At 42.8% G+C, this 15,007-nt stretch overlaps 1 protein-coding gene across 5 annotated transcripts in view; it reads left to right on the top strand.

Moving 5' to 3' along the window:
* The first annotated feature begins 14,431 nt into the window (after positions 1-14,431).
* The window catches only part of DTNB (dystrobrevin beta), a 233,980-nt gene continuing 233,404 nt past the window's right edge, over positions 14,432-15,007 (top strand). For 2 of the 5 annotated variants that reach the window (XM_061154958.1, XM_061154960.1), the window contains exon 1: positions 14,433-14,626. The gene's annotated coding sequence lies outside the window, so the exon portion shown is untranslated. Of the gene's footprint in view, positions 14,627-15,007 lie in introns of all 5 variants that reach the window. The other 3 variants (XM_061154961.1, XM_061154962.1, XM_061154959.1) reach the window with 3 other exon arrangements.

Here is a 15,007-nt window from a genome sequence, read left to right as displayed (position 1 = left end):
CAAGACCTCCCTCCCGACCTTTCTCATCAGGTACCTGAAGAAACTGCATGGGTTCTGAATCCCCCTCAGTCTATGACTTTTCCAGCTTTCCATAAATTCATGAAAGGATGCTAACTGGTGGGAATGTGCTTTAATCCAAGCTGGTGCTCAGTCACTCAGTTGTGTCTGATTCTTTGCGACCCCATGGACTGTACCTGTCCATGGGATTCTCCCAGCAAAGAACACTGGAGTGGGTTGCCATTTCCTCCTCCATGGGATCTTCCCAACCCAGGGATCAAACCCACGTCTCTTTCATTGGCAGGCAGATTCGTTACCACTGATCTGTGTGGGAAGCCCTTAATCCATGTTAGTCTCTATATAAAAAGTCTTTTCTGTCACAATCATGTTCAGTACCTGTTTCCTAGCTAGGTATGGAGTCTCTGAGGTCCCACCCGCTGTCTGCGCAGCATTCAGGGTCATACCTCCCTGACCAGGCATCAAACCCCGTGTCCCTTGCAGTAGAAGTAAGGATTCTTAATCACTGGACTACCAGGGAAGTCTGGCGGATGGATATTGACAGAGACCATAAAAGATAAAACCAAATAGTTGACATGCACTGTGTGCTTAGTTGTGTCTGACTCTTTGCCAGCCAGGCTCCTCTGTCCATGGAATTTTCCAGGCAAGAATACTGGAGTGGGTAGCTATTTCCTCCTTCAGGGGGAATTGGAGGATATTCCTGACCAAGGGATTGAACCCATGTCTCTTTCATCTCCTGCACTGGGAGGCAGATTCTTTACCACTTCGCCACCTGAGGTAGAACATTACTACTTGATATGTAGAAGAGAGTATACAGACTGTGGGGGTAGAAAACCAAAGGGTTGAGAAATAAGTGAAGTGATAAATGTGCCTTTAAAAGCCCCCAGCTGTCCCCAGGGGATTGTCTGGGTACCTGAGATGGCCTCTGTGGACAAGGTTTGTTTCTGGAGATTTCCTCACCCACGGTGAAGTGGTTTTTTGCATTAAAAGAGATTGAAAAGCGGGTGCTGCCAGTATAAGGGAGGGATAGAGAAGGTGGGATGGGTGCCCCCAGAGGGAGCCCAGGGCTCAGCGCAGCAGTGCTGGGAAGTTGCTAGCAGGGAGACGAGATGGTCATTGGGTTTCTCTGTGTTCCACGTTGTTTGCTACATTTGTGGGGATCCCCTCCACTTCCCACTGGGTGACTCTTTCTCTCGTAATTTGGGCTCATTGCTCTTGCATTTTTTTCAAAAGATGGAGACATGTCAACGTGAGGAAAAGAAGGAATTTTCTAGGCACACAGTGGTCCCAACCTATACAGGAAGTACCACCTTTTTTTTTTTTTAATTGAAAGATAGTTGATAGTTTTGGGGATATAATATGTGGTGGTGGTTTAGTTGCTGAGTCTTGTCTGACTCTTGGGACCCTGTGGACTGTAGCCCACCAGGCTCCTCTGTCCATGAGATTTCTCAGGCAAGAATACTGAAGTGGGTTGCCTATTCTTTCTCCAGGGAATCTTCCCAACCCAGGGATTGAACCTGCATCTTCTGCTTGACAGGTAGATTCTTTACCACTTAGCCACCTGGGAAGTCCCAAATAATATGTAGGTATATATATATATATATTCTTTTTCAGATTCTTTTCCACTATATGTTATCATGAGACATTGAATATAGCTCCCTGTGCTATACGGTAGGTCCTGGTTGTTTATCTATTTCACATATAGTAGTGTAATTCTGTTAATTCCAAATTCCCACTTCATTCCTCTGCTTCCCCTTTGGTCACCATAAGTTTGTTTTCTATGCTTGCAGGTCTATTTCTATTTTGTAAATAAGTTCTTTTTATAATTAAAAAAATATTCCACATATAAGTGATATCATGTAGTATTTATCTTTTTCTGTCTAACTTCACTTTAGTGTGATAATCTCTAGGTCCATCCATGTTTCTGCAAATGACATTATTTCATTCTTTTTTATGGCTGAGTAGTATTCCATTGTATATATACCACATCTTCTTTATCCATTCATCTGTTGATGGACATTTAGTTTCTTCCATGTCTTGGCTATTGTGAGTAGCGCTGCTGTGAACTGGAATCACTTTTATTTCCTATAACATGAAATGAAGGCACAGAAGTCCCTGAGGAGGCCCCGAGTTGCACTTAATGGTAGTCGTGTAGGCCCTAAAAGAATTTGTTATGCGGAACAAGAAAAGGCCCTGGGCCTCTCCTAAGCCCTGAAATGGTGAGACAAGAGAGGAACGTAACTAAGCAGAAGAGTTAACCCCAGGCTAAGGACATAAGTAAATGTGAAGAAGCACAAGAAGAAGGAACAACTCAGCATTAGCGGCAAGGAAGCTATTTCCTGTTTCTGAGAGCTGTGGACCTCCTGCGTCCTTCGCTCCAGTTCTTGGGAGGGCACAGAATTGGGGCCTAGCAGAGAAAGTCTCCTTCCTCATGTGAACACAGGAACCCGGGAAACTTCTGTTTCCAGTGTTCCAGGCTGTCTGGTAACTGAAAGGTAAAACAGCTCAGCCTCCCTGACCCCCAAAACCATGCGGGCAGAGCCAGGACAGTGTTCAAGCACGTGTAGGCACCAGAGAGCTGGCCGAATCACCTTTTCTCTTCCACCCTGGCTTGTTGGCCCACGCCCTTTGCACTCTTCCTAAAGCCAGAACCTCTCAAATAATTAACTTTAGCATGTGGAGAAGCTCAGTGGTTCTCCAGTTTGGTCACACATTCTATCACTTAGGGACACTTGAAACAAACTCAGTTCAGCTAGGGTGGATCCCAGATGTAGGTATTTTCTCAAAAGCATGCCAGGTGATTTGCAGCCAGGTTGAGAAGAGCTGAAATGACTAATCTGGAGCCAATTTAGAAAGTCAAGTAAACACAGGATTTGTTGATCTTTGGGGTGTCCGAAAAACACCTTGTAAATAATTAGCCTTTGGTGAACCAGCAAAACCGAGGAGATTCTGGATATTATGTCCTCTGGGTTGCCTTCTTGAGGTAATTCTTGAGGATCTTGTGGGGGGTGTCATTTAGCCTCTGGCCTCCTAAGCTTTCACAGTATGGCAGAGTGGATCATGCCTGTGACCGTCTGCACACAGAAAACACCACCGTGAACTATGCAGTCTGATGCAATCTTCATCATGACACTGAAAGACAATTTATTGAAGAACAGTACCACTGTCCAGGATATAAACTTAGAAAGTTTCATTCATAAAGATATTCCAGGCAATTTGTCACAGACTCCCAGAATCCACAAGATGCTATGGAGAGTAAGGACAGCCTTGTCCCAGCACTACCTCTCTTCCTGGTCATCCCATCCCCAACCAGAACCTCTATATCTGTCTCCTGTGTCATCTTCATACCACGTGTGGACAAGACTGAAAGCCAATGATTCAGCAACTGGAGGGAAGGAGTTGCTTCCTTGCTGCTCAACATGCAAAATAGCAGCTCCTCTGTTTGGCTTTCAAGTCTGCCTCTTTGAATCACCACCAGCTACGCTTTACTGCTGATGTTCTGAGATTTGGTGACTGCATGTGTGTTTCAACTAGGCACCCTTTCGGCATATCACATCTAAACTCTCATCTTCTTCTGAAGACCAGAGTTTGGTTTTTGCTTGCCAATATGTAAAGGACATGCTTTCTGCTTGTCATTTTAATTACTCTCTATTGAACCTTTTCCAGTTCTGTTATGTCATCTGTAAGTGCCAGAAAAGAATGATACACATTATTTTGTCAATTTACTATAATTGGATACAAGGATAGGACCGTGATATTTTGTCTCTAGTATTCTTATCTGCAAGTTATTGGGGGTACGGGTGCAGGATGGAGGCAGGACAGTAGATTCATGACTTCAAGGAATAGTTTCAAGTTCATGAAATTAGTTTTGTTGAGTTATTCCCTTCTTGTTGCCCACAAGTGACACTCGTTTGGCAGGTGTCGCCCTCCTATGCAGCTCTATACATCCTTGTTCAGCTCTATTCCTGCCACTGTCATCTCACTGCCGGGCCCTAACTTGGTGTCACAAACAACCTTGGAGATTCTGCTATGTATCTCTTCCCCGAATCATTTATCATCAGGGAAATTAAGACTTGGATGTTCAGACTGCAGAATAAAAATGAGACAGGTTCTTGCATTGATTTTTAAAAATATTTTTTCCTGTTTTCAAAAAAGCACATGTTCTTTTAAGACATTTTGAAAATGAAAATCACTCCTGGTCCGACCACCCAGAGATCATCTCTGCTAAAACCTTGGTTTACCATCTTCCATTCTTTTATTTAGGGAGGACAACACACAAAGAGATACAAACTCTTTCCCTTTATCTTTTAAAAATATGATATTTGGCACACACAAAACACAGACACACCAAGAAACAAAACATCGTGAGTAATTGGCAATAATGTCATTTACCTAAGTGCTCTCAGCCTATCATTTCCTCCCACAGGATAACTATTTTCTTGAAGTTTGGGATAATTTTACAAATTGTTTGGCTCTACTTGATTTTAAGCTTCATGAAAAACGGAATCATATTTTTTAAAAATTTATTGAAGTATCATGGAGGAGGGCAGGGCAACCCACTCCAGTGTTCTTGCCTGGAGAATCCCCATGGACAGAGGAGCCTGGCGGGCTACAGTCCATGGGGTTGCAAAGAGTCAGACACGATTGAACAACTAAGCACATGTTAAAGTATAGTTGATTTACAATGCTGTATTAAAATGGTATCATATTATAATCATAAGTCTCTGACTTTTTTTTTTTACTCAAAAAATACAGTGAGTCATTTTACCAGGTTATTTATGTAGGCATAATTCTTTCATTTTCACTGCTGTTCAACGTTCCCACTGTGAAGATATACACAATTATTTAATTATTCTCTTACTGTACATTTAGTTTGTTCTTAGTACCTTGCTGTTATAAGCAGTGCTTGAACATGCCTCTTAAAAAAAAAAAAGACTTGACTGTGCCAAGTCTTAGTTGTAACATGTGGGCCTTCAGTTTTTGTTGCAACATGTGGGATCTAGCTCCCTGACCAGGGATCAAACCCTGCCCCCTGCCTTGGGAGTGGGCAGTCTTAGCTACTGGACCACAAGGGAAGTCCTTTGTACATAGCTCTTCATGCACATGTCAAGAGTGCCTTTGGGGTGAAATTGTTGAATATGAAGTATGCAAAATTTCATCATTATGAGGCATTGACAAAATGGCTGCTCCAATTTACATTCCCAGTATTGGTGCATAAGAATTCCCAATTGATCAACCACTTGTTCGACATTTGGAATTGTCAGAATTTAAAACTTTTGCCTTTCTAGTAGCTGTGCAACATTGAACATTAATTTGCATTTTCCTAAATACTAATGAAATTGAGGATCTTCTCATATGTTTACTTACCACATGTGTTTGCTTTTCTATAAAATGTCTGCTTTATACTTTTGCCCTCCTTTCTACTGAGTTGTTTGTCTCACACATATTTTTAAGCAAAATTTTAATCATAGTATACGTACTATCTTACACTTTTTCAAGACAAGAAATATTCTTTTACATTGTGACTTTAGTGGCCGTGGTATCTTCTATCTCATGGATATCTCATAATTTAATTAATTAAAGCCCTGTTCCTTTCCCCTTCTCCCCAATTCTTGTTTTTAGAATTAACTCTGATAAGATATTCTACTGCATAAATGTAATTACACATTCACTGAAAGTTTTCATAAAATTAGTTGTAAGGGTGTGGATTTCTGGCTCAAAGAATGTCAATATTTTATAAGATTTTGACATGTATTTCCAAATCATCTTCCAGAAAAGTTGTATAATTTACATTTCTTCAAAAAAATCTTTAACACTGGATATTAAATTTTAAATATTTTGCTAATATAAGTAGTAAATATTAACAACAAAGACAATCATATTATCAATTATTATTATTAATTAATAATATTAATAATTAATAGTAGAATATATTTACTGTCCATTGTGTTTCTTCTTTTCCTGATATTAATTCTTTTTCTCCAGTTTACTGTTTGCATTAGACTAAAACTTATATCTAAGTACTATGTTCAAAATGCCTTGGTTTACTTCTTTGCCCCACTTGACATACAGTTGGGTTCATTTTTTTCTATTTGCATTTAATTACAGGTTTTAAGTTTTCTCTACTTTTATTGATTTACTTTTATTATTTGAATGTACATAGTATTAACATAGCAATGACAAGATGGCCATACACTATATTTGCTTTTGATCTTTGTTTTATAACTTAATAATCTACCCTGGCAATTACTTTGTATCAATTCATCAAGATACTCTTCATTGCTTCTCAGTAGCCAATCGTGCGTGGGTATCACAGTTTACTCAGCCCGTCTTCTGTGTTTGGGCATTCAGGTAGTTTCCAATATCCGGCAAACACCAGTAACAGTACAATGAAGATTCTTCCATTTGTAGGAGTACCTATTATTTTGGAGATATCATTTTTAGAATAAATGCCTAGAAGTGGGAGTGCTAGTTTGAAAGATAAATGTGCAAATGTTCCAGTAGATATTGCCCAATACCCCTCCACAGGGGTTGTACTATTTTTCATGCCCTCTAGTAATATTTGTTTTCCTGTAATTTCACCAACAGAGTGAGGCTGTGTATGTCTATCCAGTTGTCCCCACACCATTATTTAAAAATTCCTTTTCACTGCTGCCATTTAACTGGTTATCATATACTGGATTTTTATATTTTTGTTGGATTGATTTCTGTTTGCCATTCAATAACAATGGTCTTGATATTCATATGTCAGAACCACACTGTTTCCCTTTAGGAGGCTCTGTAGTATGTTTAGTATTTGCTGGTACTAAACACCTCTCATAGCTCCTCATTTTCAGTGTTTTAGTAGCTATTCTTGAGTGCTTTTTTCCCATATGATCTTTGGTATCAATTTGTCTAGCTGCATAAAAACTTGTGTATATTTTTTGCAGAAGCATGTTAAATTCATAAATTAACATAAGGGGAACTGTCATCTTGATGATATGAGATATTTTAACTGAAACCAAGGGATGTCTTGTTCAAGTATACTTTTGGGTCTTTCAAGATTCTTTTTTATAAAAGAATTTTTATAAACTTAAAAAAATTTTTTTCAAAGAACTCTTTTTTTTTCAAATAATTAGATTTATTGAGACATAATTCACTTTCAATTCAACTATTTAAAGTGTGCAGTTCATGCCATATGACCCAGCAATCCCACTTCTGGGCATACACACCGAAGAAACCAGATCTGAAAGAGACATGTGCACCCCAATGTTCATCACAGCACTGTTTATAATAGCCAGGACATGGAAGCAACCTAGATGCCCATCAGCAGACGAATGGATAAGGTAGCTGTGGTACATATACACCATGGAATATTACTCAGCCATTAAAAAGAATTCATTTGAATCAGTTCTAATGAGATGGATGAAACTGGAGCCCATTATACAGAGTGAAGTAAGCCAGAAAGATAAAGAACATTATAGTATACTAACACATATATATGGAATTTAGAAAGATGGTAATGATAACCCTATATGCAAAACAGAAAAAGAGACACAGATGTACAGAACAGACTTTTGGACTCTGTGGGAGAAGGCGAGGGTGGGATGTTTTGAGAGAACAGCATTGAAACATGTATATTGTCTAGGGTGAAACAGATCACCAGCCCAGGTTGGATGCATGAGACAAGTGCTCGGGCCTGGTGCACTGGGAAGACCCAGAGGGATCGGGTAGAGAGGGAGGTGGGAGGGGGGATTGGGATGGGGAATACATGTAAATCCATGGCTGATTCATGTCAATGTATGACAAAAACCACTACAATATTGTAAAGTAATTAGCCTCCAACTAATAAAAATAAATGAAAAAAAAAATAAAGTGTGCAGTTCAGTGGGTTTTAGTATTTCATGGAGTTATATAACTATCACCACAATCAACTTTAGAGCATTTCCATCATTTCAAAAAGTAAACCCATACCCAATATCAGTCCTTTCCCAGTACCTCAACCCTTCCAGCCTCTGGCAATCACTAATCTCCTGTCTCTATGGACTTGCCTATTCTGGACATTTCATATATTCAGTTCAGTTCAGTTGTTCAGTCGTGTCTGACTCTTTGCAATCCCATTTCATATATATGGCATATATAAAATACATGGTCTTCTGTAACTGGCTCCTTTCACTGGGCATAATGTTTTCAAGGTTCATCCATGTTATACCACATACCCCATTAATTTTTTTATTGTTGAATAATATGCTACTGTATGGATGGATTTACTGTATTTTGTTTATCTATTTCTCAGTTGATAGACTTTTGGGGTTGTTTTTGCTTTTTGGCTATTGGGAACAAGACTCAATGTGTGTGTATGGGTCTCTGTGCGGGCATTTATATTCAAGTCTCTTGTGTATATACCTAGAAGTAGAATTGCTGGGTTAGACGATAACTTTATGTTTAACATTTTCAGGAACTGCCAAGCTGTTTTCCAGACCAATTGCACTGTTTACATTCCTACTTCAATCAGTTCAGTCGCTCAGTCGTGTCTGACTCTTTGCAACCCCATGAATTGCAGCACGCCAGGCCTTCCTGTCCATCACCAACTCCTGGAGTTTACTCAAACTCATGTCCATCGAGTCGGTGATGCCATCCAACCATCTCATCCTCTGTCATCCCCTTCTCCTCCTGCCCCCAATCCCTCCCAGCATCAGGGTCCTTTCCAATGAGTCAGCTCTTTGCATGAGGTGGCCAAAGTACTGGAGTTTCAGCTTCAGCATCAGTCCTTCCAATGAACACCCAGGACTGATCTCCTTTAGGATGGACTGGCTGGATCTCCTTGCAGTCCAAGGGACTCTCAAGAGTCTTCTCCAACACCACAGTTCCTACTTACAATGCATCAAATTTCCAATTTCTCCACATCATCACCAAACTTGTTATTGTCTGTGATTTTGGAAATGGGAGTGAAGTAGCATCTCAGTGTCTTTGGTTCATATTACACTAACAGCTAATCATGTTGAACATATGTTTTGAAGAAATCCTTTCCCATTTTTCAATTGGGTTATCTGTCTTATGGTTGTTGTATTGTTCATACATTCTGGTTATAAGCTCCTTATCATATATATTATTTAGAAATATTTACTCCCATTCTGTAGACTGCCTTTGTACTTTTTTATGGCATCGTTTGACACACACAAGTTTTAAATTTGGGGTATATATCTGTCTTTTCTTTTGTCATTTGTGTTTGTGGCATTGTGTCTAAGAAGGGTTTGCCAAACCCACGATAATTAAGATTTATATTTATGTTTTCTTCTGAGTGTTTTATAGTTTTAGTTTTTATATTTAAGTTGTTGAAGTCCTAGGCAGTACCACAGAAAATGACGGTATTTGGAGATAAAGTCTTTTAAAAGATGATGAAGTTAAAACTAGGTCATAGTGGTCATAAATAGGTCATAAATAGAGTGGACCCTATTTGTATGTGACTGATGTCCTTAGAAGAGCAGGAGATTAGAATACAGACAGTCACAGTACAAAGGGAAGACCATGTGTGGACACAGGGAGAAGATGGCCATCTGCATGCCAAGGAGAGAGGCCTCAGAAGAAATCAACCCTGCTGACACCTTGATCTTGGACTTCTAGCCTCCAGAACTCTGAGGAAATAAGTTGCTGTTCTTTAGGTCAGTCTGTGGTACTTTATTATGGTAATTCTTGCAAAGTAATACAAAACCCCCACTTAGTCATTTTATATTATCTTCTTAAATCACACAGATCTTGTGCTTTTTTGAGAGGGAGAAATAACTTTATTTCTTTTCCGCTAGCATAGGAGTGGCAAACTGCAACCTATGGACCACATCTAGTCTGTTGCCTAGTTTGGTTAATCCAGTTTATTTGGGACATAGCTGCATCCACTTATTTGCATATTATTTATGGCTGCTTTGGTGCTACAATGGCAGGGTTGAATAGTTAAGCCTGCAACTCAAAATATTTACTATTTGGGGGCTTTAGAAAAAAAATTTGCTGACCCCTGCTCTAGTAGCTACTTAGGATGGGCTTATGTGGACAGTTCTTGCATTTTAAAAAGTTTTTTTAATAGCCTTTGATGCTTGAAAAACAGCATGGATGGATGGATATAAAATCCTTAGCTGGTATTTTCTTTCCTAGAGCTTTTAGGAAATACTGAAAATGCTGCATCACTATAGCCTTGCTTTGCTGTTAGGAAGTCTGATGCCAAATACTTTGGTTACCAAACTCCATAACAAACTACCTACCTAAAAGGAAGGCATAAAGAAAGGACCATTTTGATGATAATTCACAAACTTTGGGGTCAGGAATTCAGGTAGGATTTGACTGGGTGAATACCAGCTGATGGCTGGGCTCATACGGAGAACTCATGATGACTTCACTTGTAACAGCAAGGATCAGGCAAGACCCTCTTCCTCTCCGAGTAGTCTCAGAACCTCTCCTCAGGGAGTTAGATATTTTACATAGTGAGTCAAGTCATCAAGGGCAAGTGTTCCCAAAGACCTAAGTGGTCTCTTCAAGACTTCTTACGACATAGGCTTGTAAGTCCCATAACATCACACATTCTATGGGTCAAGCAATTCACTTAGGCCAGCCTGGATACAGAAAATATAGTCATCTTTAAAGTACTGCAGCCTTATTTTCTTACACTTTTAAATAATTTGAATTTTTTGTATGGAAGCCATGAAGATGATTATTTTTATTTGTTTGTCTGTAGTTTTAAGAGGGGCTTTCCTGGTGGCTCAGTGGTGAAGATTCCGCCTGCCAATGTGGAAAACACGGATTCGATCCCTGATCGGGGAAGATTCCACATGCCATGGAGCAACTATGGCTGTGTGACACAACTGCTGAGCTTGTGTTCTCGAGACGGCAAGCTGCGACTACGGCGCCATCGTGCCACAACTGTTGAAGCCCGCGCACCCTAGAGTCTGTGCTCCGCAACAAGAGAAGCCACCGCAATGAGAAGCCCGTGCACCGCAACTAGAGAGTAGCTCCTGCTCACCACAACTAGAGAAAAGCCCTCACAGCAACGAAGACCCAGTACAGCCAAAAATAAATAAATGAATAAAATGAATACTTTTAAGAGACTAGCTCTCAGGATTAATCATTCTGTGGTCATCTCCCCAAGTACGTGGGAGCCCTTTCATTTTGTAAGTAAGTATTTTCTTATTTCCAGAATGTTTCTTATAGTTTTATCATATGTGGAACTTCAGTTGCATATACGTTGGACATTCTTTGACTGTATTCAAAGAATATTCCAAAGAGACAGAGAAACAAGCACAGAGGTATGGAGATAGGGAAAGTGGAAATGATTCAGGGGTTTGGATGGGGTGTATGCAGGAAGCGACAAAAGACTGAGTGGAAAATAAGACAGAGGCTAGATAAATAGAAGGTCTTATGTGCCAGCCATGACACCACAAGCAGCGAATTAAAAATTTTTTTTTTCTCACATGGAAAGTATGGAAAATGGATCAGAAGGAACAAGACTGCAGGAGGAGACAAGATAAGATGCTATTGCATTAGTCTAGGTAAGATGGGTTAAGAGGGACAGATTCTAGATTTATGCATGAGGGGAGTCAATAGAATTGTTGAGTGTGGTGGTGTGTGCATGTGCTCACTCTTTGCCACCCTTTGCATTGTGGCCTGCCCGGCTCCTCTGTCTGTGGGGTTTTTCAGGCAAGAATACTGAGTGGGTTGCCGTTTCCCCCTCCAGGGGATCTTGCTGACCCAGGGATAGAACTGGGGTCTCCTGCATTGCAGGGGAATTCTTTACTGCTCAGCCACTGGGGAAGCTGAGTGTGGTGGTGTTGGGGGTAAAGATTCAAGGATGACTCCCAGGTTCTGGGCAACTGAGTGGACAGGAAGGCTAACAGTTTTATTTATTCATTTTTATTTTTTGACCACTCTGTGCAGCAAGTGGGGTCTTTGTTCCCTGACTAAGGATCAAACCCGCAACCCTACTCCCTCCATCCCCACCACTGGATCACCAGGGAAGTCCTGATGCTAACAGTTTTTAGAAAAGTAGAGCTTGAGGTGTCTCTAGGACATCCAGGTAGAGATGTCTGGTAGACTTGTGTGTGTGTAGAACTCAGGTGAGTGGTCTGAGCTAGTTAACACACTCGGGAGCTGCTGATATATGTGGCAGATGAAGACAGAGTGGAAGCAACAGCTCAGGGAGAATGCACTGTACGGGGTGTGATGAAAGCTGAGAACAGGACTTTGGAGACTGAGGAGTGGTCAGAGGGATTGGGAGATGAGTCTTGTTGCAAAGGCCAGGGGGGTGTCAAAAAGAATGGAATGCCCTGTGTTACCAAATGCCACCAGGAGCTCTAGTAATAGAGGACTCAAAAATGGCCTGGGGCATTGAGGATGAAGCCAGTGCTTACTGATCGAGAGCAGTGCAGTGATGTGGTGGGGACAGAAGCTACACGCTATAGGTTGGGGAGTGAGAGGGAGCTGAGTTAGCAGAAATGAGTGTAAACTACTTTTAAGACTTTTGTCAAGGAAAAGACAGGGAGGGAATAGTAACTGGAGTATGACCTAGAGTCACAGAGGTTTCTTCCTTTTTCTTTAGGACGAGAAAAACTTCAACATGAATAAATGGTGAAAGCAAAGGACATGTAGGTAAAACAGGCCGGTAATTTTGAGAGTGAGGGTGATGACTGCGTATGTTTGAAAGATTGCAATATGTTTCTGAGGATGTAAGAACTGATGAAATACAGAACTGAGATGGAGTGCTAGTATGAATATATTTGAAGTAGTTTAATTCCCAGAATGGCTATCCACATACTGAAATTATTGTGGTTTCAATCAGTATAACAAACACAGCAAGCAACATTTTTACAGATTTATTTTACATCATTTACACATCTTTCTTCCAAAGGACAGGATCAATGTTTTATCCTTTCACTACCTCCCACACAGTTGATGCTTAGTGAGTAGTAAGTGAATAAACAAAGTGTCTCTTAACCCTGAGTATCTTAACATATTCAGAACATGGTTAAGACCCTGCATGCAAGTGAAAAAATCTTCTAAGCATGCAAAACAGTCACAAAATTCATGAGTGATAGATGCTGTCAATTTTTTTTTTTTTTTTTGAGGAATGTTTACTCTCCTTAACAAAGCTGGTTACCAGCACTTCCTTCACCTTAGGGGTTTAAAAATAGGAAGATGAGAGCAGGAGGACAAGGATGCTTTAAAGGCAGGCAGGAAGACCACAGCAGAAGGTGGCACGATCTGCTTTACTATCAGGTGCCAAAAAGCAGTGAAAAACCAGACTCAAAGCACAGGGCACTAGGCTGTCTTAGCTTAGGGATTTACATCCGTCACCAACATATCAAAAGTCCTTAAAGGACACTGCTGTTTTCAGTCTTAAATGATGTTGACAAGAATGATCCTATGGGGAGGGAGGGAGGGAGGGAGGGAGGTTCAAGAGGGAGGAAACATATGTATACCTATGGCTAATTCATGTTAATGTTTGGCAGAAACCAACACAATTCTGTAAAGCAACTATCCTTCAATTAAAAAAATAAATTAAGAAAAAAGAATGATCTTTTGAGTTCTTAAGAAAAAAAAAAAAAAAAGATTTGCTGTTCCCCATGTGGCATCATCTCCTGTTTCACGTAGTTTGGAAAGGATTCTATCAAAAACGGATATTAAAAAGCTGATGCAGAAATGGTAATCCTCCGTCTCTCTCTCTTCGTTTGCCCAAGCTGTTTACCTAGACTTTGATGCCCTCCCCCCGCCCTCCTTTTTTCCCTCCTAGGACTCCTCTCTTTTTCTTCCTTGCAGGCTGAACACAGATGCCATCTCTTCCAGGAACCTCTCCGCATCGTCCAAGCGGAAGTAATCTCTTCCTCCTCCGAGCTCCCACAGCATCTCATAGCGGCTCTGGCTTTGCACGGGTCACCAGACCTGGTTGTTTACACGGCTGCTTTTCCACTAAGTTATGCGCTCCTGGAGACCGGGGACCGTGACCGTGACGGGTCACACAGCACCTGGTACAGCGTTACAGAACTGGGCACGGAGTCGGTGCTCAGTAAACAGTTTGCTGAGTTGAATTAATTTGGAAATACCACTCAGGGCAGTGTCTCCTGCTCCAGGCGCGGATGATGAATGATTTATGGGGGTGGTTCTTCGCATTCTTTACCTTGTAGTCACGTCGGGCCGAACATCCAGGTGGCGGGGTACATACCTTTGGAGTTGAAACGCACCTCCACCGCCCGCCGCCGGCTCCCAGGAAAGGCCCGCAGGGGGCAAGTTTCCCCCGCCCTCCCGGAACCGGGGCCGCAGGGGGCGGGGTTCGAAGGGAACCCAGCCCGCTGGCCCGCCCCCTCCTCGGCGCGGCGGAAGCCCCGCCCCCAGCCGCGCGCTCGCGCAGGCGGCGCGTGCCCGCCCCCAGCCCTGCGCCCTCGCGCCCTCGCGCCCTCGCACCGGGGGCGGGCTCGCTGCGCGTGCCGGGAGGGTAAGCGGCGCGAGCTGGGTGCCTGAGAACGTTCGCCGCGGGGGCGGCTCCGGGGCCTGAGAGGGCGCCGCCACTGCCACAGCCGCGGGGGCCTGGCCGGAGGAGGCGGAGGAGGTTGCAGCCGCCGGAGACCTTCTCGACGCCCCCAGATCCGGCCGGGAAGTGAGTACGGCTAGGGTTTGCGGCAGCTGCCCCAGGCTGCGGGAAAGGAGCGCGGTGCCGGAGCCTCGCGCCCGCGAGGAGCGGGAAGGCGCCCGCGCAGCGCCCGCACCTCGGGAGCCTGCGGGGGTTTGCAGGGCCGGGAGCCGCCGGAGACGGCGCGCCGGGAGCCGGGGCCGCTGCACCGCGAGCGCTGTGAACGGAGACCGCGCCGCGCTCCCGGCCCTGGAGGGGCGAGCGGAGAGGATGGAGCGGACTCCCGGGCCGGCGTCGCCGGCCTCTGAGCCCCGGGCCGGGGAGGGGGGGCTCCGGTGTTCCTATCGCGCTTTGGCCGGCGGGCACGGAGCCGGGGTGCGGGCGCTGGGTGATGCTGCCCGAGCCCGG

The sequence above is a fragment of the Dama dama genome, chromosome 11 (genome assembly GCF_033118175.1).
Source record: "Dama dama isolate Ldn47 chromosome 11, ASM3311817v1, whole genome shotgun sequence".
NCBI lineage: Eukaryota > Metazoa > Chordata > Mammalia > Artiodactyla > Cervidae > Dama > Dama dama.
Note: the sequence above shows the minus strand (reverse complement) of the source record. Positions and strands in the feature narration are given on the sequence as shown.